Source organism: Gallus gallus, chromosome Z, assembly GCF_016699485.2.
Source record: "Gallus gallus isolate bGalGal1 chromosome Z, bGalGal1.mat.broiler.GRCg7b, whole genome shotgun sequence".
NCBI lineage: Eukaryota > Metazoa > Chordata > Aves > Galliformes > Phasianidae > Gallus > Gallus gallus.
Genome location: NC_052572.1, coordinates 27,272,714 through 27,298,079, shown reverse-complemented (window position 1 = coordinate 27,298,079; position 25,366 = coordinate 27,272,714). Strand labels below are relative to the sequence as shown.

General features: G+C 37.7%; 1 protein-coding gene across 9 annotated transcripts in view; it reads left to right on the top strand.

Moving 5' to 3' along the window:
- Positions 1–25,366, top strand: part of RFX3 (regulatory factor X3) — a 130,960-nt gene that overhangs the window by 965 nt on the left and 104,629 nt on the right. Inside the window, exons 2-3 of one of the 9 annotated variants that reach the window (XM_040656273.2) lie at positions 22,302–22,391; positions 23,720–23,890. The exons of 6 other annotated variants lie outside the window; for them this stretch is intronic. The gene's annotated coding sequence lies outside the window, so the exon portion shown is untranslated. Of the gene's footprint in view, positions 1–22,301; positions 23,104–23,719; positions 23,891–25,366 lie in introns of those variants that run through there. 2 more of the 9 variants (XM_040656274.2, XM_004949060.5) reach the window with 2 other exon arrangements.

Below are 25,366 nucleotides of genomic sequence, written 5' to 3'. Positions count from 1 at the left end.
CAACAACAACAAATGCAACACCTTGGGGGTGGAGGTGGGAGAAAAGAAGCAGCGGAGATGGATCCCGTGGCACAGCGCAGAGCGAGGGGCCTTGTTCTGGTCCGTGTGGCTGCCGGAGGTGCAGGTGTTTGCCAACTTCCATAGCCTCCAGCGAGACTCTTGTGTATGCGATCGGTCACTCTCCGTGCAATTTTAGCCAAACCTTTCTTTTTCTTTCTTCCTTCCCTTCTTTCTTTCTTTCTTTCTTTCTTTCTTTCTCCTTCTTTTTTCTTTTTTGTTTTTTCTTCTTTTTTTTTTTTAATTTATTCGTAATTAATGTCCTTTCTTATTTTAGGGCAAACTGCATTTTCTTTGTACTGTGTTTTCCAGTTTATTCGGTACCCCCACCCATACTCAGTTGCACCCAGTTGCAGGCTTTTTACCTTCTTGCAGTCCTTCTAGGGATTATTTTTATTTTATTGTTACTATCTTTTTATGTTGCTAGCATAGTATGGTGTAGTGTGCGTGTAGATGTAGTTCATGCACACTGAGCTATGTACATGTGGAGAGGATCCTTCTGGTGAGTTTCCTTAAACTCTACACAATCAAAGAAATCTGAGACATTTCACTGTCACTGAGAGTTTGTGTGCCAAGCAGCAGAGGGAAGAAATTAAAAATGTCTTTGTGATTTGTGATTTTTTGTTACTGCAGCTGCATTTCAAGAGGATGCTTGGGAAAGAAAGGAAGAGGCACCTTTTTACCTCACAAGAGGTTGAAGTAAAAATTATCTTATTAATGATGATGATATTTTTCTTTTTTTCTTTCCTTCTGTCTTTCTTTTTTTCTTTCCTTCTGTCTTTCTTTTTTTCTTTCCTTCTGTCTTTCTTTTTTTCTTTCCTTCTGTCTTTCTTTTTTTTCTTTCCTTCTGTCTTTCTTTCTTTTTTTTTTTTTTTTTTGATCCAAAATACCTGGTGGTTTTTTATTATTTGTTTTGGGGTTTTTTTTGTTTGTTTGTTTTGTTTTTGTGGTTGCTTATTAAGATCTAAAGACCTGCATTGCTGGAGGTAGAAAATCACACTTTATTTACCTTTTTAGTTCTTTGGGATAAAGTATGCTTCTAGTATCTATCTTGGCAGTTAAAATTATATCTCAATATCCAGTTGCACTCTCTTCCTTGATGTGTCAAATCACCTTTTGGTATGACAGGCTTTTTTCCGTTTTTGAAGTGATGACTTACTTGTTTCCTGTATTTAATTAAATTGTTAAGGGAAAGCGTAATCAAAAAGATGTTCTTTTTTATTATTCAAAATCCTACAACTTAATTGTGTTTTCACCTTTTCTTTTTGTATATCTTCAGAGGAAATCTGATTAAAATATCAGTTTTTTCTTTATCATTTCAACAAGGATATATTGCTTTATCTCATATTGGACTTGCCAATGAGTGTGGCAGTGTCAATTTTTCCAAGCGGCCATCAGCTATGAGACATCTTCTGTTTATATTAATGTTTCTTAAGGCAAGGCAGATTGTCTTTTTTTTTTTTTTTTTCCATGTTTCATAAACCAAGTATGTGAATTAAAATGATTTTATTTTTGGTAATCACCAAAGATCTCTATGTTGTTATCATTTTATTTAAGATGAAACCATCAAGCGCTAATTTTGTATGTATTGCTACAAAATAACTTTGAAAGATATTAAGAATATTCAGAGTGAGTATCAAGTCATTTATATCTGTATGGGGTCAGAAGGTTATTTTACTACATCAGTTATACGGCAGATTTAAATCTTAATTTCATTGTTATTGCATTATGTATGTGATTCATCAGTCACTAAACCATTCCATGCATTTACTGATGTTGAAAAGTTGTCAGCTCTGCTCCATTCCTCTCCTAAGTAGCCCTCTTTCAACAGGACAGAGCCCTGTCCAGGATGCCTTCCTTCCTGGATGTTGAGGTCTGTCCTTGAAGGACAAGCATCCAGACCTGTGGTCTCAAAGGAAAGTGCGCAGACTGTGAGACAAGTTTTATAAGTTTTTGTTTTGGTTTTATTTGGTTGTTTTTTTCTTTTCTTTTGTTTTGTTTTTCTGAACAAAGAGGTATTTGGAAGTGTTTTAAAAGTCATGTTAAAGTATGTAATTTTATCTAAAACCAAAGACTTCTTTTTAATATTACTTAGCTACATTTCTTTAAGCCTGCTATTTGAAAAACTGTAATAAAGCAACCATAATCAACTCAGTTAATATTAGGGACCTGAAAGGGAAAACTGTTGAGTCTTTATTCTTTCAGAAATATTTTAGTGGTTATAGATATCTGCTTTGTGCATTTGATTCCCTAATGCCCTCAGCTGTCAAAATAGTTGGTGTTTGTGATGCTAACCAGCGTTTGAAAATGAAGTGGCTTGTGATTTTTTTTTTTTTTTTACTCATTTATGTTCATGACTTACACTGTGTAACTGTCTGTGTAACATTGTTTTAAATTGTTTCAGCATGCCCTAATGAGTCTTCGTGGATCATAGGCTTTATTGCGCTGTTAGCTAACTTATATTGTACTGTGGAGGAACCCTTCAATGATGCAGTGAAAATAAATGAAATGGGAATTAAAGGTACAATGCTGTTACAAAGTTTGAAGTCAGGGTGCTTTATTTCATAATTACGTTCAGCTTTGTTAGCTGTATGCAATTTCTTGTTTCCACCTGGTGCAGTAGTTGTGTGGCAGTTTGTTAATCACAAAACTGTCTACAAAAATAACTGTTACTGTTTAATTTAGTTTATTAAACTTTCCATTGAGAAGGAAGACTTTTTTTTTTTTTTCTTCTACTTGAAACATAACTAAGTATCTAAAAAACAATAATGTTATAGTATTGCTGTTCCTTTCGGCATTCTAGCTAGCATTCCTGGTTCTGGTCTTCATGCTTTACTTTGTCCTCTTATGAAAAGTTACCTTCTTAAAATATCCCATACTAACTATATCCAGTCTTCAAAAACTTACCAGCTGTAGTTACTGTTATGAGGAATACTCTGCCTTTTAGAAGCTTATTTTTTAACTTTTTACAGTTATTTACAATTGAAATGATGTGTTGTGAATGCATCACAAATACAGACAGAATGAAAAATAAACTTTCAATGGTACTGTAGTGTTCTGATAGATGAAGTTTTATTTTTAAAACAAGCTTGTTACCAGATAAACGTGTTAGAGCAAAGTATTATTATTATGAATGAAACAATTTTTGAAACTAAGGGTGAGAAACAGCAAATTAATGAAGCTTTTGATCTATATAAATGAATACTGAAGGCGATGCTTTTCTGTTAGCCACAAGTCTGGCATTATTTTTGTATTTCTGGTAAAGGTGTCTCTGCTTCTCTGTACTCACAGGTTAGCACCTGTATACTTATATTTTGGAAATTTAAGGAGCAGTATGTACACTGATTTTAGCTAAATCTAGTTTGCTAGGGACAGATGGCTAGTTTAAACAGGTGTTACTTTCATTCCTTATGCATTGTGTTGAGACTTCCAGAGGTTCACAAAAGAGCTGCCTAAAGCAGGTGGTGTTTTCTGCTTTTGTGATTAGCAAGATTTACTTTGGTAGGAAATTATTTTCCCAGTCACTGGATGTGTTTTAATAGTTAACATACTGTATCAGAGTTTGAAGTGTTCAACATATAGCACAGTTGTATGATAGTTCTAAAAATTATTTTGTCATCAAACTTTTAAAGGAGATGTGTCTATTTGAGTACAAGGTTTTGTGTTTCATGACTATGTGAACAAATAGTAATTGTCCTGCTTGCAAGACGAAGAGCAGTAATGCAGCTCAATGTAACATTTTGTTTCACAAAATAACTTATTTTTACCTTTGTATCACTTAAGATTTTATTATTGTAATTTTTTTTCAATAAAAATGACATATTAAGAATGCAGAATTAGTTTCAAACTTTTTTGGTCTTAGTACTTTTACCATGAAAGTAAGTTTGCCGGACTTTGTTTTATTCTGTAACATTTGTAATTCTGTTAGAATAGGTTTTAATAAATTAGATTCTTTCTTTTCTTCTTAGGCAGGTGATTTTTTTTATTTTTATTTTTTTACTTGGACCTCTTTCTTTTTTTCTTTCTTTGTTTACTGTGTGTTTTGTGTAACAATGACTGGCATTTATTCAGTTATTTTCCTTATAGTAGATGCACCAGAGGGTGCTATGCTATTTGAAATATAAAAACCACCACCACCAACAAAAAACGATAGGAGTTTTTTGTCATTGAAATATAGTGATACTTTATAGGAATTTAAATAAAAATTACTCATTTTTTTCTACTTCTTTCTAAGTATTGTAATATAGCAAGCTCTTAATACTATACTTTTGCTTTGCAGGACAAACACTTAATCTAAATCTACTGCAATGAATCATAGAATGGCTTAGGTTAGAACGGACACTAAGATCACCTAGTTCCAAGCACCTGCTATGGGCAGGGCTGCCACCCATCAGCTCGCGCTGCCCACAGCCCCATCTAGCCTGGCCTTTAGTGCTTCTAGAGATCAGGCATCCACAGCTTCTCAGGGTGACTTGTGCTGGTGCTTCACCACCCTCTGAGTAAACAATGCCTGCCTAACATCTAACCTATACCTCCCCTCTTCTAGTTTAAAACCATTCCCCCTCATTCTATCAGTATCAGACCACGTAAAAAATCGATTATGAATGATTGTTCATAATCTCCCTTCAAGTACTGGAAGGGACGCAGTGAGGTCTCCCCAGAGCCTTCTCTTCTCCAGGCGAAACAAACCCGACTCCCTCAACATTTCTTCATAGGAGAGGTGCTCCAGCCCTCTGGCCATCTTTGTAGTCCTCCTCTGAACCTGTCCCAGGAGCTCCATGTTTTGCATTGTGGATCTCAGGCCTGCATGCTGTATTCCATATGGGGCCTCACAAGGACAAAGAATGGTGCTCAGTCACCTCCTTCTTGCTGCTGGCCACCCCTCTTTTTATTCAGCCCAGGCTTCTGGGCTGTAAACACACCCAGTTAGCTCATGCTCATCTTTTCATCCTCCAGGAACCCAAAGGCCTTTTTCACAGGACTGCTCTCAATGAATTCTTCACCTAGCCTGTATATGCATCTGGGATTGCACCAGTGCAAGTGCAGTGCCTTGCCTTTCTAAAGTAATGCCAGGTCCCTCTGGATGGCATCCCTTCCTTCTGTTGTGTCAGCTGCACCACTTCGGTTAGTGTCATCTGCAAACCTGCTGAGAATACACTCAATCCCACTGTGTAGGTCATTGACAAAGACACTGAGGAGCACCAGTCCCAGGATAGAACCACGTGGGGACACTATTCATGACTTGCCTCTGCCTGGACATAGATCCACAGACCACAGCTCTCTAGTTATGATCACCCAAACGTTTTTTTATCCACTGCATAGTCTACCATTCTCATCTGTATTTCTGCAATTTAAAGATAATGTATGATAGACCATGTCAAGTGCCTTGCTCAGGTTCAGGTAGATTTCATAGATCTTCCTTTGTCCACTGATTCTGTCACTCCCTCATGTATCACCAGCCTGGTCTGCCACAGTCTGCCCTTGGTGAAGCTGTGCTTGTTGTCTCAGAATACCTTGTCTTGCATGTACGTTAACATATCTTCCAAGAGAATGAGTTCTGTGATCTTCCCAGATACAGGGGTGAGGCTCACTGGCCTGTAGATCCTGGGTTTTCCTTTCTCCCTGTATTAAAAATGGGAGTGATGTTTCCCTTTTTCTGGTTACTGGGGACTTCACCTGATAGTCACGACTTTTCAAATATGAATGAGAGTGGCTTGGCAACTACGTCAGCAAGCTCTTTCAGGACTGTGGGATGCATGTCATTGGCCTCATTGGGCCTCATTTATCAAGTGCATAGACCCTTGCCCTTTCTCTTCTGACCAGTGAGCTTATAGAATCTCTTCTTATTTTTCACCTTCCTTTCCATGTTCAATTCTATCTGTGCCTTGGTTTTTCTGATACCAACTCTGCACATCTGAATGGCATCCCTGTATTCTTCCCAAGCCACACCTCCCTGCTTTCTCTGCCTGTGTATTTCCTTTTTATCACTCAGCTTGACCATCAGGCCTTTACTCAGCCATGCTGGCTTCCTGCCTTCTCTGCTCGATCTCTGATGCTGGGAGGCAGAGAACTTTTGTGCACTCAGAAAGATGTTTTTAAAGAGAGGAGCCAGCTCTGTTATGTTCCTAAATGCAGTTTCCCAAGGTATCCATGCAGTATTTCGCTAAACAGCTAAAAGTGTGCTTTCCTGAAGTTCAGGGTCCTGACTTGCTCTTTGCCAGCCCCGTATTTCTCAGGGTCATGAACTTGACAAGGGTGTGATCACAATGTCCCAGTCCGTCTCCAATCTCAGACAGTTTAGTTATCACCTCTGCGCTGGTGAACACCAGGTTTGGTAATGCTTCACCTCTGGTTGTTTTTTTCTGGTATCTAGACCAGGAAGTTTTCCTGAATTGACTTGAGGAGTCTTCTGGGTAGTTTGTAGCCCACTGTGTTTCTTTCCCGGCACGTATCTGGGTGGTTGAAATCTCCTGTCAGGATGAAAGCCTGAGAATGTGTTGCTTCTTGTATCCGAAGAAGAAAGGTCTTATCAACAGCTCCCCTTGATCTGGCAGCCACCAGATGTCCTCTATTGGTCTGATCCCTAATTTTAACCTATAAGTTCTCAACCTGATTGTGCCTGTTTTTCAGAAGCTCCTGTTCGCCATCTATCCATCTCTTAACAGAGGGCAACTCCTGCTACTCCTTCCCTGTCAGCATCTTCTAAAAAAACTCGTAGCCCTTGAGTGTGGTGTACCACTGTACAGTTTGTCCCATCATGTTTCTGTGATAGCAATTAGGTCACAGTTTTCTAATAGCACTGTAGTTTCCATCTTGTCTGGTTTATTTCTCCTGGTGCAAGCATTGTTGTATAGGCACTTCCGCTGGGCTTTCAGCTGTGATGCCTTCTTGATGGAGCTCTCCTGAATTCCTCTGTGACAAATCTGAGGACTTTCCCCCACTGATTCCTAAAGGAGCAGTGTTTGCTTGTTTTTGTTTTCTTTGTTTTCCTTAAAGGAATGTATTGCTTTTTGTAGTTTTTTTTTTTTTTTTTCCATTCTTAGTGAAACTTTCTGTGGATAAAATAGGTGTTAAAACTTAGCTGCTTACTTCTGAACTGTAGAAGGGACAGAAGTGTTACTTGATTAGAGTCACTAATTCTAGAATAGAAGAACAGTAAAAAAAAAAAAGCAGTATATTTATGAGAACCACTGTTTTTAATTTCAGAAAATCCTCAATGAATATGAGACTAATGGATTAGAATTCCATTGTTGTACATTCTGTAGTTTAATAATATCTATTGTTTGTCTATATACTCTAAGACTAATGAAGCAGTGCTCTTTTTTTATGCATGTGGATAAATAAATTACATTGGACTAGATGCCATTGCCTTTGGAAGTGTGTAAAAAGCTTCAAGCTGGAGCTGGGATGGTACATCTTAAGTTGCTTGGTTTTGCACAGTACTTTTAGATTTTTTTTTTTTTTTCTGTTCTCTCATGATAAGTTGTTTGTCTTTGGTCCCCTACCTTTAGATTTAGCTCCCCAAAACTGAGAGATGGTGGGTGGAATACCTTGGAAGTCGAAATTAACAAAGGAATTTTCCGTGTTATAATACAAATTTTAGTGAGAATTGGAGGTTTAAATTCTAGCAATTCAAAGTTCCTCTTTAAATTCTCAATATATTTTTAATGTTTCTTTGTTTAAGTTATTGCATTTGCATCCATACCAATTCTATGTGGATATCAAAGTTTGTGTATTATTCACTGAATACTACGTAGTGTACTTGTAGCGTTTTGTGACTTGTATTCATTGGTTAGCTAAAGGAAGAAAGTATCTGACAGTATATTTAAAGGTCATTTCAACCCCACATGAACCCACTACACTGAGTGTAGCTTAGCCTTGTTTGATCTCCGAGAAAACATGTAGGGCAACCACTGTGTAATGAATGTAGACTTTATGATACTGTAGCACTATTTCTTCGGTTTTTGCATGCTCTTCTTATTGAAATATCTTATTTCAAATTGAATTTGTAAGCTCTTTGAGGTAAGAAACGTGTCTTTAGATTTCAGTGTTGTGCAGGTTTTAGGTGCTGCCACTACAAATAATAAATAACCGGGAGCTATGTTTATTGTTCATCTGCTGAGTAAATGGTTTCTGTCTTCTGCTTTGTTACTTCATTATAATTAAACTAGGTACGTTTTCTCTTACATACCACCTCGGGGACATTTTCTAAGCACTTGAACGGTGGATATTTAAGTTAGCAATACCACATTGCTAAACAGAAATAGAAATGAGCAAATCCATGAGAGGTGCAAGAGGTCATTTTGCAGGTGTTCTACATCAGTTAAGACCTGCTATTTTCTTCTTCTTTCTCTGTTAAGTATACTTTCCTTAGAAAGGATTGAAAAAATGAAATACAATTCTGAGCCATAACTATTTACATTACAGCTATCAAGGTTACAGGTAAGTGTTTATTATGATTCTGTGGAGCTAAAACTTAAAAAAGGTATTTGTAGCTTGTATGAGCTAGTTCACGTCTGCCAAATTTTCAGATGTGTACAGTTTTTTGTATAGTTTTGGTCTGATTTTTTTCTTAGTGTGTCTATATTTTCATGAAGAAGGGAGAGGTGTTATGCATATATAACTCTGTTACTCTGACAATGATATTGTATGTTTATGAACTGTATGAAGGTTTTACTTCCTAATGGGCTATATGACAAGGACAGTGAATTTGAGCTAGTGCCTCTTGGTGTGGCCTGCTGTACATTATCTGTGAAGCATTTAGAAGAGTTGGCATTGTACTTCCTTCCTCTCCCTCCTTCTTCTTTTTCTGATAAGACCTGTGCTGTACTGTTACGACTTTATTGTTCTGCTGCTTGAATAAGCAGGAGAAACAAACTTACTGAGGGAAGGGTGTTTCCTTCTCTATGCTCTTGTTGATGAAATTTACAATGTAGAAGAACCATGAGGAAGTGTGTGTGTGTGGCTGTACAAAAAAAGAATTGCCAATTCATACTATTAGTTAAGTTTTTACAAGCTAGATTGGCACCCAGTGTTATTTTCATTGGGTAAAAAATAAGAAAAAGAATTACCTGCTTAAGTTAAAAACCAGTGCTTGCTTTTCAAATTGTTTTCTTAGGAAAACAGTTGTTCAATAATCACCACTTTGAAACTAAATGTACTCATATATCCTGAATAAGATTCTAAAATAGTTTAATGATTGGATCATACATATTTTTGTGTTAAGTTGTAGAAAGTTAATTGCTGTTTAACTAAATATATGTAGCTCTACAGGGTCTGTTAAACCTATTAATGAAATGAATAAATGGTATATAAGAAGTATTTAGATTACATCTATTGAAAGGTCTGAATGTACTTAAAGTTCCTTTAGCCTTAGCTAATGAGGAGCAGTTGAACTACAAGTGTAGTAGCCGTTAGCTGTGAGGTGAAATTAGCATGTTTATTAAGTAAATGATACCTAAGGACATGTCAACATAGAAATGTCTGTTTAACATTTAGTTCACTGTTTTATGCGGTCCACTCTGTATTAAACCACTTCATATTAGTTGCAAGTTGCAAAAGAGTTAATAAATAATTCTTCCACATTTGTTTAATTATTTCCTATCAGATTTAGTAAATGGAAGAATGTAGAATACAGTATGTTTTTAACTCCTTAGAGTTGATTCTATTTAATGCCAGCTCCCCATAACTTCTAGGAAATTCATTATTTGGACTGTCTGAAATAATATTGTCCAAAGGAACTATTATCAAATTATTTCAAACAGTATTCAAATTCAAAAGGAACAATAATGGACAGGCAAATTTGTGGTGCACTGGATCTGTGGTGACATGAGATGAGAGAAGTTTAGCATCTTCCAAATATTTGGCTATTTTGCAAAAGGAATTCAGAAGGTTTTATGACTAAAGTATACTTCCTCATCAAAGTTAAGTCAAAACAAGTGAAGGTGTGTGTTCGCAGCCAGGAAGACCAGTTTTATCCTGGGCAGCATCAAATCAGGGGTGATCAGCGGAGTGAGGAACATGATTGTTCCCCTCTATTCTGCCCTCATGAAGCCCCATCTGGAGTATTGCATCGAGTCCTTGGGCCCTCAGCACAAGAAACATGTGGAACTATTGGATGAGGTCTGAAGGAGGACTCTGAAGATAATCAAAGGGCTTGAGCATGTCTGTTGTGAAGAGAGATTGATAGAGCTGGGCTTGTTTTGCTTGGAGAAGAGAAAGCTCTGGGGAGAACTCATTGCAGCTTTCCAGTAATTAAAGGGAACAGGACAGGGACTTGCTTTTTACATGGTCTAATAGTGATTGGACAAGGGGGAGCAGCATTAAACTAAAAGAGAGGAAATATAGGTAGAAGTTACAAAGAATTTCTTTATTCAGAGGATGGTGAGGCTCTGGAACAGGTTACCCTGAGAAGTCACGGCTGCTGTATCTCTGAAGGCATTCAAGAACAGATAGGATGGGGCCTGATCTATTGAGTGGCAACCCTGCCCATAGCACAGAGGTTGAAGCATAATGATCTTAATGTCCCTTCTAACCTAAGCAATTCTATGATTTACTGCAGTAGATTTAGATTTAGTGTTAGTCCTGCAAAGCAAAAGTGTAGTTTATCATACAAGTGATTCTGATTTATGGAATGAGGCTTCTAGTTTTTTAAACATTGGGTTTTGTTTTGTTTTTGCTGGTTGAGCTGCAGCTGGTATGTGTGTTTTAGAATACTGCTCTTTCAAATCATCCAAACGATTAGTAGTCAAATAATATAACCATATAAACTCATGTAGTCTGAAGTTCTTACATTTCAGTTACCAGATTATATCAATAGTTTTTTGGGGAAGTGAGTCATCATTAGGATTAGGGAAGTGAGTAAATCATCAGGATTTAAATTTCAGACACTGAAATTACCTTCCATAATTCTGGTCCAAATCATGGGGTGAAGTTACCTGTCTTTAACAGGCATGAAGGTGCATGGTATCTTTACCACTTGACTTCACTGTAGTATCTATTTCTGTAGTTTCCTGATTGATTTCCAAAGGAACTGGCGTTTCTTGACTTAGAGGAAGAGCTGTCCTCAGGATCATGACTTCAGTGCAGCGACCAACTTTAATGACCTTTTGAAGTTTATTGTTTGTGTGGTCATGAGCCACAAGATGTGTATCACAAACATATTTCAGGTAACTGAGTTGAAGGGGAGATGTAGAATTCGTTTGCATGTGAGAGTCTATCTTTTAAGGCTTTCTACTGCTTGATTTCACAATGACTTGTATTGTAGGTCTTAGCATCACTTACTGGCTTGTGTTCTCAGTCTTATAAGTACAAGCTGCAAGTACTCTTGTGTCAGCACAATAATACTGCTGGATACATGCTATGATCCAAGGATGGTAGTTTCACTCCAAGCTGAATGGCATAAGAGCCAGAAGAAAGTCAACATCAACATGCTGGCCATTTTTGGTCTACTGAAACAACGTAAAGCTGGAGCCAGCACTTTTTTGTTTTTGTTTTTCCCTAGTGTTATATAATTACCAATATTTTGGATAAAGTGTAGGATATTCTTCCCACATTTTGTAACATGCGAAAAGCTATAACATTCAAGGCAGGTATATCTAGCAGACAGGAAATTATAGGTTATCTTTTGATTGTCTGTGGTAAAGGAAGGTGTGCCCAAAAAAAAGCCCCACAACCTACATCAACATAAACTAACAACAACAAAACACGAAACTTTTGTCCAGGACTGCTGAAATAGAATCATAGGATTGTTAAAGTTGGAAGGGACCTTTAAAGATCATCAGGTTCTACCTGCAGTGAAGAGAGACATCTACAGCTAGATCAGGTTGCTTAGAGCCCGGTCACAAAGATTATTGTGTTTGAAGGACAATGTAGTCGGCTTCAGCCATTTAAAATTGGCTTGAAAGTGTAATTGGATGTTGTTAGTGGAGATTGAGAGGTTGACTGATAATATGTTTAGGCCTCTAATGTAATTAGCTGTGTCATCTCTGTAAACCAAGCTGCCTGGTCACAAGTAGAACTTTATTTTCTCAACAATCTGCTCTTATCTGCCAATGTTTATGTTTTGTGTTGTTTTTATTTTTATTTTTTAAATTGAACTACTTCATATAGAATAAGCTTGTCTTTCAAGTACTTATTGAAAAGCTTTTTATGTACTCCAGTTACAGCATCTAACCTACTAGGATGACAACTGTTAAGTTTTCTGTAAAACCAAAAGAAATGAAGATACTTAGAGCACTCAACGCTGTGCAGTGTCCTTGTGTTTGGAAAATATAAGTATTTTCCGAAAAGCAAAAGAAATATGTAGCAGATAAAATTATAGCGCATCTTTGTTTAATCAGGGTGGTTCAGCTGCTCCAATTGAACTTACATGCATTATTGCAAGGAATAATACTGATGGTTTTCATACCACTGGTTGTTATCATTTGATTTCTGTGTGAAATGTATTTTCTCATAAGCTTTTCTCAAATGGTCTGTTAATCATACTTCATGAAGTGTTAGGAAGTGCGTCTTTTCTTGCAAGAAATATACAGATTATCTGTTAGGAACATGGTGGTTTTGTGCTTTTTTTGTGACACCTAGTGTAAGAGCAGAAACTGAAAACAGACCTTCTTTTGACCTACTTCTACATTATTATAATGGCCAAAAGGAAGAGGAATATCAATCTTGTCAAGCTGTCTAAGGTCTTCACTGATCCCTGAACAATAATTCGTAGTTTACATAGGATCTTCCTAGATAAGTTATTTATGTATGGGTTGGATGGGGTATACTGAGGTATACTGAGAGGTATACTGAGAACGTGGCTGAATGGCTGGGTTCAGAGGGAGCAGTCAATGGTGCAAAGTGTAGTTGCAGTTCAGTAACCAGTGGAGTACCCCAATGTTCAGTACTGGCTTCAGTCCTCTCTACCATCTTCATTAATGATCTGGATGATGGAGAAGACTTTATCTTCAGTAGGTTTGCCAATTACACAAAGCAGGGGGAAATGGCAAACACACCAGAAGGTCATGCTGCCATCCAGAGAAACCTTAACAGGCTGAAAGGCCAATAGGAACCTCATGAAGTTAAACAAGAACTTCAGAGTCCTGCGAGAGAGATGATCCTTCCTCTCAGAACTGATGAGACCACCCCTGGAGTAGTAGTTCCAGTTCTGATTCCACTAGTACAAGAGAAATATGGACAGACTGGAGGGAGTGTAGTGAAGGATTGCAAAGATGATAGAGGGACTCATCCAGCAATTATTAGGCAATATCTACATCCAAGTTTTACTCTCACCTTCACAGCACTACAGTAAAGACATTGATAATCTGGAGTAAGTTCAGACGAGGGTCACTGAAACAGTCAGGATTGCACGTGTTCTTCTGAGGAGATGCAGAGGGATTTGGACAAGTTTGAGACAGTAAACTTTCAGTGGTTGTAACAGCAACTTTCCTTAATATCTGCAGTGAGGTCTGCATGATGTAGCCAGGCTTTTCACAGCAGTGCATTGTGGCCACAGATAACTAGAGCTAATGTTCAGGAGACGAAACAAGAGTAGTTTACACAGGAGATAAGAAATTCTTTTTCCCTATGAGAACATCCCAGCAATGCAGCTGTGGCTGAAGGAGGTTTTGTGTTCTCTGTCCTTGGGGATTTTCAAGCTCTGACTGGATAAAGCCCTGAAGATCTGTTTTGACTGCAGAGGTGAGATGTTGAACTTAGGTTTTTCTGAGATCACTGGCAGCCTGAACTGCACTATGTTCAGATGGAACTTCTTGTGTTCAGTTTTGTGCTTGTTGCTCCTTGTCCTGTCACTGTGCATCACTGAAAAAAACAGTCCTAAAGGACCTAACATCACATATTTCAAGTATTCATTATTTGTGTTGTATTTGTCATAGTTTTGATTTTGATGTTCTCATATTACAAAGCGGATAGCTAGTGGTAATTATTTAATAACGTTAATTTGCAGTTAGTTGGTGATTCTGAGAAATAGATGAAACCATTACATATTCATACATACGAGTTGCACAGCCTTATGTCATTCTAAGATTTGCAGATCAAATTCAATTTCTACTCTTTGTGACACATACTTTTAATGCATATTATCACTGAATGTTCTTTATATGTTAGTTGTTTTCTGACATAAATCCTACATGTGCACCATTATAGAGTCTAATACAGCAGAAATTTTATTAGACAATTATAAAAATCAATCGCTATTAACTTTCATTAATCTCTCTTTTGAAAGTAACAGCATTTTTATTAAAGCACAAGGCTAAAGAGTTTTTGGTTGGTTGGTTTGTTTTTGTTTTGTTTGTTTTTTGTTTGTTTTGTTTTGTTTTTGTCAGATTATGTAAGAATTTCTGTCAGGAATGTTCTGTAAGAAACCAGCCAACAAAGCATGCTTTAGATCTAACTGCTCTGCAGTTCTGAATATTCTATTTGTTTTGTATTTATAGAACTGCTGTAAGTATAGGGATTTGCTACCTACCTATTCTTTATTATACAGTGCCAGCTCAATTCATAGCATTCTTTATTGTAATTAATAGGTAATAATTCTTTTTCCAGGTCTGTTTCCTGGTACTTTGATCAGTATTCATCACTTCATTTGGGCTTTAGACTGTACTTTCTTTTTGTTCTACCTCAGTGGTTTTGGTTTTGTAGATCAAAAAACTGTGCCAGGTAATTTCCATTGTAAAATACATTATCCAGAGATGCCTATTTGAAGCAAGATTTTTAATTTTTTAGTTAGAATTGATTTTTTTTTAAACTTCGAGCATTTCTGCTAAAACAATTGTTATGAGTTGTTTGTTTGTTTTTGCAGTGTTGTATTTTGACATGATTCATTGAGTCAATCTTAGATAAGAGGCTGGAGAATTGTTTCTCTCAGAAATGTAGTGATAAGTATTTAATAATTTCAGAATATTGTCTATATGTTACATTCCAAAATGCAACACATTGTGATGGTTTTTTTTAAGTCATACACGGAACAAACATAAAATACTGATATATATCCAAGAAGTATTATCTGAAACTGCCTTCTGAGGTGCTGAGTACTGTCGGGCTGGAAAAGCAGTGTAGAACACATTTGGGAAGTGAATGTTTTTCACTGCAAAGTGAGAAAAAGCCATGTGGGAATTGCTCTTCATGTTTTTTGGATTATTTGGCTGTTGGAGTTTTTTCTTTTCTGTTTGTCAATTTTTGTATGCTTTTACATTAAACATATGAGGGCTGCTCTGAAAATGATACCTTCTATTTTCATAGAATCATACAATCATAGAATCATCAAGGTTGGAAAAGATCTCTAAGATCATCCAGTCCAACAGTCCACCTATCTTCAATATTTCTCAAAAACCATATCCCTCAGTACAACATCTACAGCTTCTGTTGAACACCTCCAGGGAAGGTGATCTCCCTCAGCAGCCATTCTAACACCTCTCTCTCAGAGAAATATTTTCTAACGTCCAACCTGAATATCTTCTGACACAACTTGAGGCCATCCCCTCTAGTCCTATTGCTAGTAACACAGGAGAAGAGGCCAATCCCCAGCCCACCACAAGCTCCCTTCAGGTAGTTGTAGAGACTGATAATGTCACCCCCGAGTCTCCTCTTCTCCAGACTAGATAATCCCAGCTCCCTCAGCTGCTTGTCATAAGACTCATGCTCCAGACCCCTCACCAGCTTTGTTGTCCTTCTCTGGCCATGCTCCAGGGCCTCAATGTCTTTCCTGTGGTGAGGCATGGAAAACTGAACACAGTACCTGAGGTGCAGCCTTCCCAGTGTTGAGTACAGAGGATTGATCACTACCCTCCTCCTTCTGGCAACACTATTTCTGATGTAAGCCAGGATGCCGTTGGCCTTCTTGGACCCCTAGGCACACTGTTGGCTCATGTTCAGCTGAGCGTTGCCCTATACCTCCAGGTTGGCTCCCGTCTAGCCCCATGGCCTTGTGGCAGTCCAGGTAGAGTAGTAGATCTCTCACTGTTTCCACCTGAATTGTGGAGGGTTTATTCTGCTCCGCATGCAAGACTTCCATGTCAGGAGGTAGAGTACGCTGAGCGTAAGTGGTCTGATTTTAAAGACAGATGTAAAGAAGGCACTGAGAACTTCAGCCTTTTCCTTATATTCAGTAGTCACAATCCCTGCTATATCCAGAAAAGGATGGAGATTCTCCTTAGTCCTCCTCTTATTGTTAATATATTTGTAAAGAAGTTTTTTAGTTCTCTTTTACCCCAGTGGCCAGCTTGAGTTCAAGCTGGGCTTTTGCCTTTCCAGTTCTCTCCCTCAATATCTGAACAACTAATCTGTGCTCTTGAGTTGCCTGTCCCTTCTTCCACAGGAGATATATTCTCTTTTTCTCCTGGAGACACAGGAAAAACTCCCTGTACATCCACTCCAGTCTTCTTCCTTGCTGGCTTATCTTGCGGCACAGGGGGACAGCCTGCTTCTGCACCCTCAAGACTTCCTTCTTGAGGAGCGACCAGACCAGTCTTCCTGGACCCCCTTTTGCCCAACAGGACTGAGTCCCAAGGGACCCTCACTGCTGGTGTTCTTAACAGTTCAAAGACCACCCTCTGAAAGTCCAAGGTAGTGGTTTTGCTAGCCCCTCTCCTGGCTTCACCAAGAACTGAGAACTCTACCATTTCACAGTCACTGTTTGATACAGTGATTGGCTCGACCTCCACATCTGCCATCAGTCCTCTGTGAGCAGCAAGTCTAGAGGAGCACCTCCCATGGTTATTATGTTTGCCCATGACATCAGAACTGTATGTTGGTGGTACAGCAGTAGAGGTTTAACCTTCCCACCAGTATTCTGTTCCATTTTGTTGCTGTATGACAGGTGGCAGCAGAGGGGCGTGATGAGAGAATGGTGTCTGTCAAGGGAAGTGTGAATGGAGTGAAGTGTGGAATTAAATTCATAAATGTGGAAAAAAATGGCATCCCTCAACATTCACTGATACTTACTAAATACTTCTGGAGACCAAACAGTGGATGTGAGAACAGTGAGGCGGTGGTGATACATTTCAGCAGTAACAACTGTGGGTCTTCTCTGCTGGTATAGACTTTCATGTGTGCAGCATGCAGGCTCTTGTTCACTGATGGTGAAAGTTCACAAATAATGGTGGTGATTGTGTTTAAAAAGGGGAAAATTCTCAAAACACTCTATCAAATAGTGCTATTGTGCTCTTTTATCTGTTACAGTGTCCATGGAAATAAATAGGAGGCATTACTTTTGAAGCCACCTATGTATCTCATAAAATATTGAGACACCATAAATGATCTTTATTTTTTCAATCTTTTATGGTAATAACAGGGTATTGTAAATAAATGTCCGCTTGTTAAAGATTATGTAATAGTGAAGAAGTCACATCAGAAAGCGAACAAGGTTAAAATGAATGTTGTCTAGAGTGATTCTGAATGTCAGGCATGTGTGGTAAAATATTAGTTTTCATCGCATCCAACATAATACATTTCTTAGATGTATCATTGCTGGCAGTAATGTCTGTTAATACATTTTTTTGATGTTACAATTCTCTTTTCAGTATATTTTGTACTTGTTTTCAGTTATTAAGCTCCCCAGTTCAGCATGTAGTTGTTTGTTCTTTCTCTTCTGTTCTTTGCTGTATGCTTAGCTTGTATGTGGTTTAATAATTAATACTTTACCTGAGATACTAGGCTGTGACAAGGCTGCTAAGCATCACGCATGAAGTATTGCTGACATACATCCAACTCTGTGGGCTGTGGGGATAGCTTACAGCTACTAATCTCCACTTCCAGGTTCTGTGAGGTGCCTTCTTCACCAGCAGCTGCTTTTTTTTTTTTCTTTGTCAATCCTCATCTTTCTGACTTAGAATCATAGAATCGTTGAGGTTGGGAAAGGCCTCTAAGATTTAAAATACACATTCTGAGGAAGATTCCTTTGGCCAAATTTGTATCATTGCAAAGAGTATGTGTTGAGAGGTTAAGGCTCTGTTTTTCTTACCAACAGCCTGAGAATAGTTAATCTCTCCAAACTGGGTGAAAAGTGATATTGAAGAGTGGGAGGGTCTGAGGATTTAAAAATTCTCATAATTTTTCGTTGTTGTTAATGATTACTTTGAACTTTAAAAAGTATGCTCATTTGACACCTGCTAAAATTCCTGCAGAACTCATTGGTGCTTGCCACTTCAATGGCATCACAGTGCCAGTCTTACAATACTTGTTGGGGATGGCTGGAGAACTGCTGCTACATGCAGCAGTGTTTCCTGAAAAAAAAAAAAAAAAAAAAAAAGTATTCTCTACCAAGGCAATAAGAGGCCAGCTTTTGAAAATGTTGTGGAAGTCTTCACAAGATATGGGATGTTACACTGCTTACAAACCTAATTTTCTATACTAATTTCCATGTCTAGTTGTTTCTTAATCAAAGTTTAGACCAGTTTATTCACAGTAATTTTTAAATATTTAAGTAGGTCGATAGATCAACTTTAATGTTTAGTGATCCAGGTTTCTTTAACAGTTTTTCTGGGTTCTCTCAATCCCTTATTTTCCTATGTATGATCATTTTATTCTTTATATTAGGGTTGGTCACATTTTTTTTCCCACAATTTTTGTGCTTTCTTTTCTTCTATACAGTGCACCAATTTTTGCTGTCATTCAGAGAATTTATGGATGGTGTTTTTAAAAGCGTTTTTGCTTCTCTCTACTTTAAAGCAGGATAAGTACAATTTTCAGAAAGCCTAGAACGATTAGTTTGTATGCATTATTTGCAGTTATCTTCCCTGCTTTTCACTACTAGCTTTCGATCTTCTTTTCTCAGACTAATAGCAGGTTCTTTACATATCATTTCCATTTTGTCTCCTGATTATTCTCTTATGTTCTTGGCCTTTTCCAATTACTCATCCATCTTTCCTTTGTTCCTCTCCTTGTCTACCACTTCTACTTCATGCTTATTCAGAATTGTCTGTGGGAGTGCTGGAGATACAAGGGGAGCAATTTCCTAGTTGTTGACTTAAGGCTAAACACCTTAATAAATTTGTAGGGGAGCAGTTTTTGAGAAAATTATAGTCATCTTCATCTTCTAGCATGTTTACAGATCTGTAGGTGTAGTGTCAGTAATCTGTATACAGAAGATGATGATGTGAGCAATTCATGCATTGTTAACTACTGTCTCCTGAGAAATTTAGCACAGTCACAGCTAAAAAGCTTAATATTGCCAGTTTCTGTTGTTTCTGTTAATGAAATTTCATGGCTATGCCACCTTTAAGATATTGTTGGAGTTTCTGCGTTTACTAAAACTTGGTTTTGTTATAATCAGGTTTTTGGTATCATAAAATATTTGTATTTCAATATATACAGGCAAAACCTTTTTTTCTGTGCCTTATTCTCAGAATTGCTGAAGTCCTTAACCTTCTGAAACTGCACATGGGTGAGAGGGTAAAAGCTACAATGAAATGAAAACAAATTTGTAATGGAAAATGCTCAATAGTGTGTAGAGAGTATGTAGAACTGAATCAGTTCCACTAGAATTCAATGATTTGACGTCTAGAAAATATGAGAGAGAAACAGAAAACATGAGGGAGCAGTTCTGTGTGCATTTTCTCTGGTATAATTGTGATAGTGAATTATATCCTAAGAATAGAATTACAGAGTTCCAGAAGACAATATTAACTTCTTAAATCAGCTTGGTGATTTGGAACTGTCTCTTAGAGCTTATTTGCAACTTACAAAGGGAACATTCAGTTTCTTGAATAGCCAGACCACAGGTGAGAGATCTTCCATACAGAGGATGGAAGTTGAGGCCTTAGGCACATTAGAGCCAGATTCTAGATAAATTTATTTTATTGAGCTGTCAGTGAAGACAGCTAGTGTGTCTCACTGGCCTTAGCAAATAGAGGCCCTGTCCTGTTGTATGTAAACAAACTTCGGCATCTGCAAAGTCCATCTGCTTCAGTGACACTGAAGGGAATATCATACAGTGCTTATGAAGGGTTATTTATTGAAAAATGAGAATGTGACATAGGTTTGCATGTCTGTTCTTTTTGTCAGAGTGCTTCCTGTCTCTGATGCATCCTTCTGCAACACAAAAGCACTTACCAAGCTCAGAATGATGACTGTAAAACTTAGTTCAGATAATCAATATTTGGATTTTAATTACAAACCAGTAGGTACTTCTGCAGCAGAACATGCTTATTTTCTTTGTTGTTGTTGTTTAATTCTATATCTGTTGATGTTTTCCAAGCTGCCTGCCGTCTTTGAGATTGCAGCCATTCATGTAACTTAACATTGCAATGACCTTTTCTTTATAAAATTATTAAAACTGAAGTAGAAGTGATCATTCTCAAGAGTTCTTTAAAGTTTCAGGTGTAAAAGGTGATGAAACATGTTTGACTGTAGTATTCTAATTGTGGTCTCCTTTAGAGTATTGTCTGTCTCCTTTACTAGAGCTAAATCTTCTCATTATATGGAGATAAGGTAGCTTTCTCATGGTTTAGGTCTGTGGTTTCACACTGATGGCTAGTTAAACTCCACCACATTGCTTCATCACTTCCTCTCCTCAAAAGAACAGTGGGAGAAAATACCATGAAAAAGGACTTACAGGTTGAGATCTTGACAAGGAAATTGCTCACCAATTACCATCATGGCCAAAACAGACTTGGCGTTTAATGTAATTTTTTGCCTATTACTAAGAGACTAGAAGTGAGAAACTACAAGTAAATGAAAAACACTTTCCTCACATCCACCACCTTTTTCTATCTCCTTCCCCCATGCAGTGCAGAGGAATGAGGAATGGGGGCTGTGGTCTGTCCGCTGCTACTCTGCTGCTCTTTTGTGGTCACTCTCTGCCCCTGCTCCATGTGAGTCCCTCTCATGGGATGCCGTCCTTATCAAACTGATCCTGCATGGGCTTCCTGTGGGCTGCAGTTCTCAAAGACTGCTCCAATGTGGCTCCATACCATGGGGCCCAAGCTTCATGAGTACAGTACTCCGGCATGGGTCCCCACTATTGTCAGGTCCCCCAGCCCTTCTGCCCCACCGTGGGCTCCTCTCCACAGGCTGCAGCTCCAGCCTGGGGGCTCTTCATTGGCTGTGGCCTTCTTCAGCCACATCAGCTACTTCACCGTGTGCTCATCTATGGGTGCATGTGCAGATCTGCTCCTTGTGGTGCATCTGGGCTGCAGGAGGACAGGCTTCTCCACCATGGGCCTTTCCTGGACTGCTGGGAACTTTTGCTCTGCAACTGAAGTACATCCTGCCCTCTTTCTGCGCAGACCTTGGCTCCTGCAGGCTGTTCCTCCCATTCTCTCACTACTCTTTCCTACCTGCTGTTGTGCAGCAGATTTTCCCTTTCTTAAATCTGCTCTCCCAAAGGCACAAGCGGAGTTGTTCATGGCTCAGCTTTGGCAGTGGCAGGTCCTTTTTATAGCAGCTGGATCAGGTTCAGATCTGCCATGGAGCAGCTGCAGGACTCAGCTTACAGATGTTACCCCTGCAGCCCTCTGCTGTCAAAACCTTGACATGTGAGCCCAATACAGAATCTTATCCTAATATAGATAAGAAGTTTGCTTTTTTCTTTAGAAGAAGATATTGCAAGCTTATGAATTCTGGAGAACTCCTAAGAACACATTCCTAAGAAGTGTTTTTTCTTAACCTAACCCTGTGAGATATTTCTTTTCAGAACAGGCTTTATATTTGTCACTGTTTTCATGTTTTCTCTAGAAAACTTCAACCATTGAGTAATATAAAGCATTTGGGGAAGAAAAAATTTCTTTTCTGACTTCTGGAATCTGTTTTATGGTTCTGGCTGCTATGGTTATTGTGCAGACAATTAGTCTTAGCATTTCCAAGAATGCTGTGTTGCTTTTTTAGCTTTAAACCCTTAAAGAAATATTGGTGGTGCTGTGTTTGTTGTTGATGTTATTTGGTTTATGTTTTCATTTTTCCCTTGATTTGCCAATATCAGGGATAGACATACCAGAAAAATATATATCAGCAAAACAGTTTATTTGCAATGATAAGTCAAAATATGCTGAAGTACTGAAGAACAGGCAGTTACTACTCAGTTTGTACTCCCAAGAAGCCTTCTGAATCAGTCAGTAAACATTCTCACCCTGTGCTAGAGTGCTGTAGTATGGGTCCATGAACGTACCAATCTGGAGGAAACATGGCTTTCTTAGTTCTGTTACTGAAGAACAACTTGTTCTGCAGTGCAGCTGGAACAGATTCAAGTCAGTAGATATAGTGGAGAAAAGACATAATATTGAGTTCTTCTTGACGTCATTTTGTAGGTATTCTCCTGCAGATTTGGAAAAATTTTGTTGAAGGAACTGAATCTGCAGAGATGTGTACAGACGTCTAATTTGGCTCGCAGGATCTATGTAAGTGACAATGATACAGAAGGGCAAGAGAGAGCTCAGTTTGACAGTGACATTTTGGATACAATTTACAGACCTTCTGGACATACTTGTGGAGGATGAATATTAAGCATAATTTCACCATCTTAAAATATGAAACTTAATGTATTGTTCTGCTGGAGTTCATTACAAAATATCACTGAGAGCATGTTGTGCAACTCCATTACGTTAACAACAGAAACTTAAACTTGAAAGGTTTTGGTAGATGTAAGTTGTAGCCTTCGTGCTTAAATTGATGATTGAAAGGAATTATTGTTTACTTTGCATTAGCACGCAGTAGAGATCAGATATATTGCTTTTGTGTAATTTTTCTGGTTTTGTGTTTGTTTATATTGTTGCAGCATGCTATTGTAACTTTTTTTTTAAGGATATGCCTGGAGTTGGGGGTTGACTGAGAAGAGTGTTAATCTATTTAAACAAACTGTGTAGAACCATAGGAGGAGGCCTGCAGGGTTTTTAACGCTTCTTAGCCTGAAAGCACTGCATAACCCTTTTAGGTTGCGTAGCAACAGACTCCTAGCAACAATAATAGACTGAATTTCCAATAGTGACCAGGCCGGATGTAATAATAAAGCAAGAGTACAAACAGTTGTCATGGTTTTCTTTTCATAATAAACCATTCTGAATTTAGGGATATTCTGTTTCTCAAAGTGGCGAACCTTTTTGCAAAGTCAAGGTACTTTTGAAAAGTTCTGGTACCAAAGCCCTAACAAAGCTGCTTAGAGGGACTGTCTTTGAAGTAGTAGTTTGAAACCTAAGAGGAAACAAAGTAACATTGAATGGATTATCAGGTGAAGAGGATATTTAATGCCTGCTATAAATGGCTTCTAAATCTGAACATTTTCATATAAATTGATCTGTACAGGAACTTCATAGGAACCCCTAGCTACTTGCACAGTTACTTGTCCTATAAGGAACAGTATGCGTCAGGATTGAATTAATGAAGTTGGAAGGAGGCTTTCCTAATGGAGACTACATTGTACCTGTCTACTGTTTAGGTTCTCCCTGTATTTGGAGCATGTGGTATCAGCTACCACTAGAGAGTGGTTGCTAGTCTGCAGTGCTTCATCTACTTTTTTTTTTTTTTTTTTTGGTAGACACATAAGTATTTAAAAAAATTATTTTATTAAGACCTTCCCTCATAAGGTGAACAATAAAATATGTTTCTTTGAATTATTAGAAATCTAAAATTATTTATAAACATTTGAAGATGTCTTGTGAAGGTGATATGAAAAGGAATGATGAATACAACTGTGCGAAGCTGGCAGTCAAGTTTATTTTATGTCTTTCAGAATATCATGTTTTCAAGACCTGCGTTGTGTGAGGGGTAGAAATAAGAGGGCAAGCAGGAGATTTGGAATGAGAGACAGAAATTTTCTCACAAAATAATAATATATATGTTTCTGGATGATCACATCTAAGTGGACCTGGCTGAGTTGAATATTGCAGTGCTGATTGCTGAGGTAAGATACAGATCTACACTGTACACTAGATAAAAAAACTTCATTTCCTGTCTCTATTTTAGGGAATGACTGAACTGGCATTATGATAAAGTCCAGTTACTTTAACTGAAAGTCCACATCAGTTATTTGTTAGCTGTTACATTCCATTAAAATTGAACCTTTTTTTTCCTGGATAACTGAAAACAGTTGTATAACTGAAAATAGAGCATCTTCAGCCACTGAAAAAAAGTGGCAACAGTCTAGTAACTACACAGGACAGAAAAATTTAAAATTTAAACACTGTAATGTTACTGAGTTGTCTTTGTATGTTGTACTGGATTGTGCTATTTCAGTGGATTCCAGTGCTGGTCAAAAGTATATTGCTTTTCTCACAAGTATTTCGTATCTTGAATTCTGAATGAAAAAGCTGTTGGTTTGGAGGGGTTTTTTTTGGTGGTTTTTTTTTTTTCTGTTTTTGTTGCTGTCGTTGGTTTTTTGTTGTTATTGTTTTTTAAATGGACTTCTTAGATATGACTACACAGAGTAACCTTTGACATAACTGTTCATCTCAGAGTGTTTTTCATTGACATCATTTAATACTGGAATTCTCGCTGCTAAGGATGCTAGTATGGTGGCAGAGAGGTATTTTGAGATATATTCAGTGAACAACGATTTCTTGTATGATTGTGTTTGAAAGTGATATTTAAATACTTAAGTCCCAAATCTAGAAAAATGTCTAAAAAAGATTGTTTGAGTCATTTATCTTTGAACAGCCTTCATCTGAAAAGCTGAATTTAAGTTTTGGGAGTTCTGTTAATTTGAATGTGAGTTAAGTGCAAGTCTTAACAACATTCTGAGTTAGTACCGTGTTCCTAATTTAGAAAATCAATTAATATAAAGCCTGACAGTGAAATTATAGCTGATGTGTATAGAAGGGGAAAAAAAAGAAGCAGTAGCAGAAAACTACCAGCAAAAAACAAAACAAAGCAGGGAACATACCTTCTGCAGTGTTCGTAGTCAGAGATAATACTCTATCATTGGTGTTTTTACTAAAAAATATATATATATATTTATTTAGTAAAGTATTTAATAAAGTAAAGACGTTTTTAGAGGACCTTGAACCATTTTCACCTTCCGTAATAAGAAACAGTATCCACTATGCATTATGGTAAATGCGAATTCCCCTAATCATGTGGATTCCCTAATGATACTTCCAGAATTTATGTAAGTTTCTGTAAGGACGTAAGTAGCTTTCCAGAACTGCAGTCATTTTCTTTTTTCAGCGACTCTCAGGCCTTTTCTGAAGTAGCTAGATTTCTGTATTTTTGTTTATTTATTTATTTAGTGGTACTTATCTTTATTTCTAGACCAGGAGGTGTTTCATAAAATCAGTTAATGTGTTATGGCATTACATGATATTCTTACTCTTCTTCTTACTACTTATTCTGATCTTTTTATCACTGTTGTTGATATGCAAATTTATTTCCAGAGTTTTCT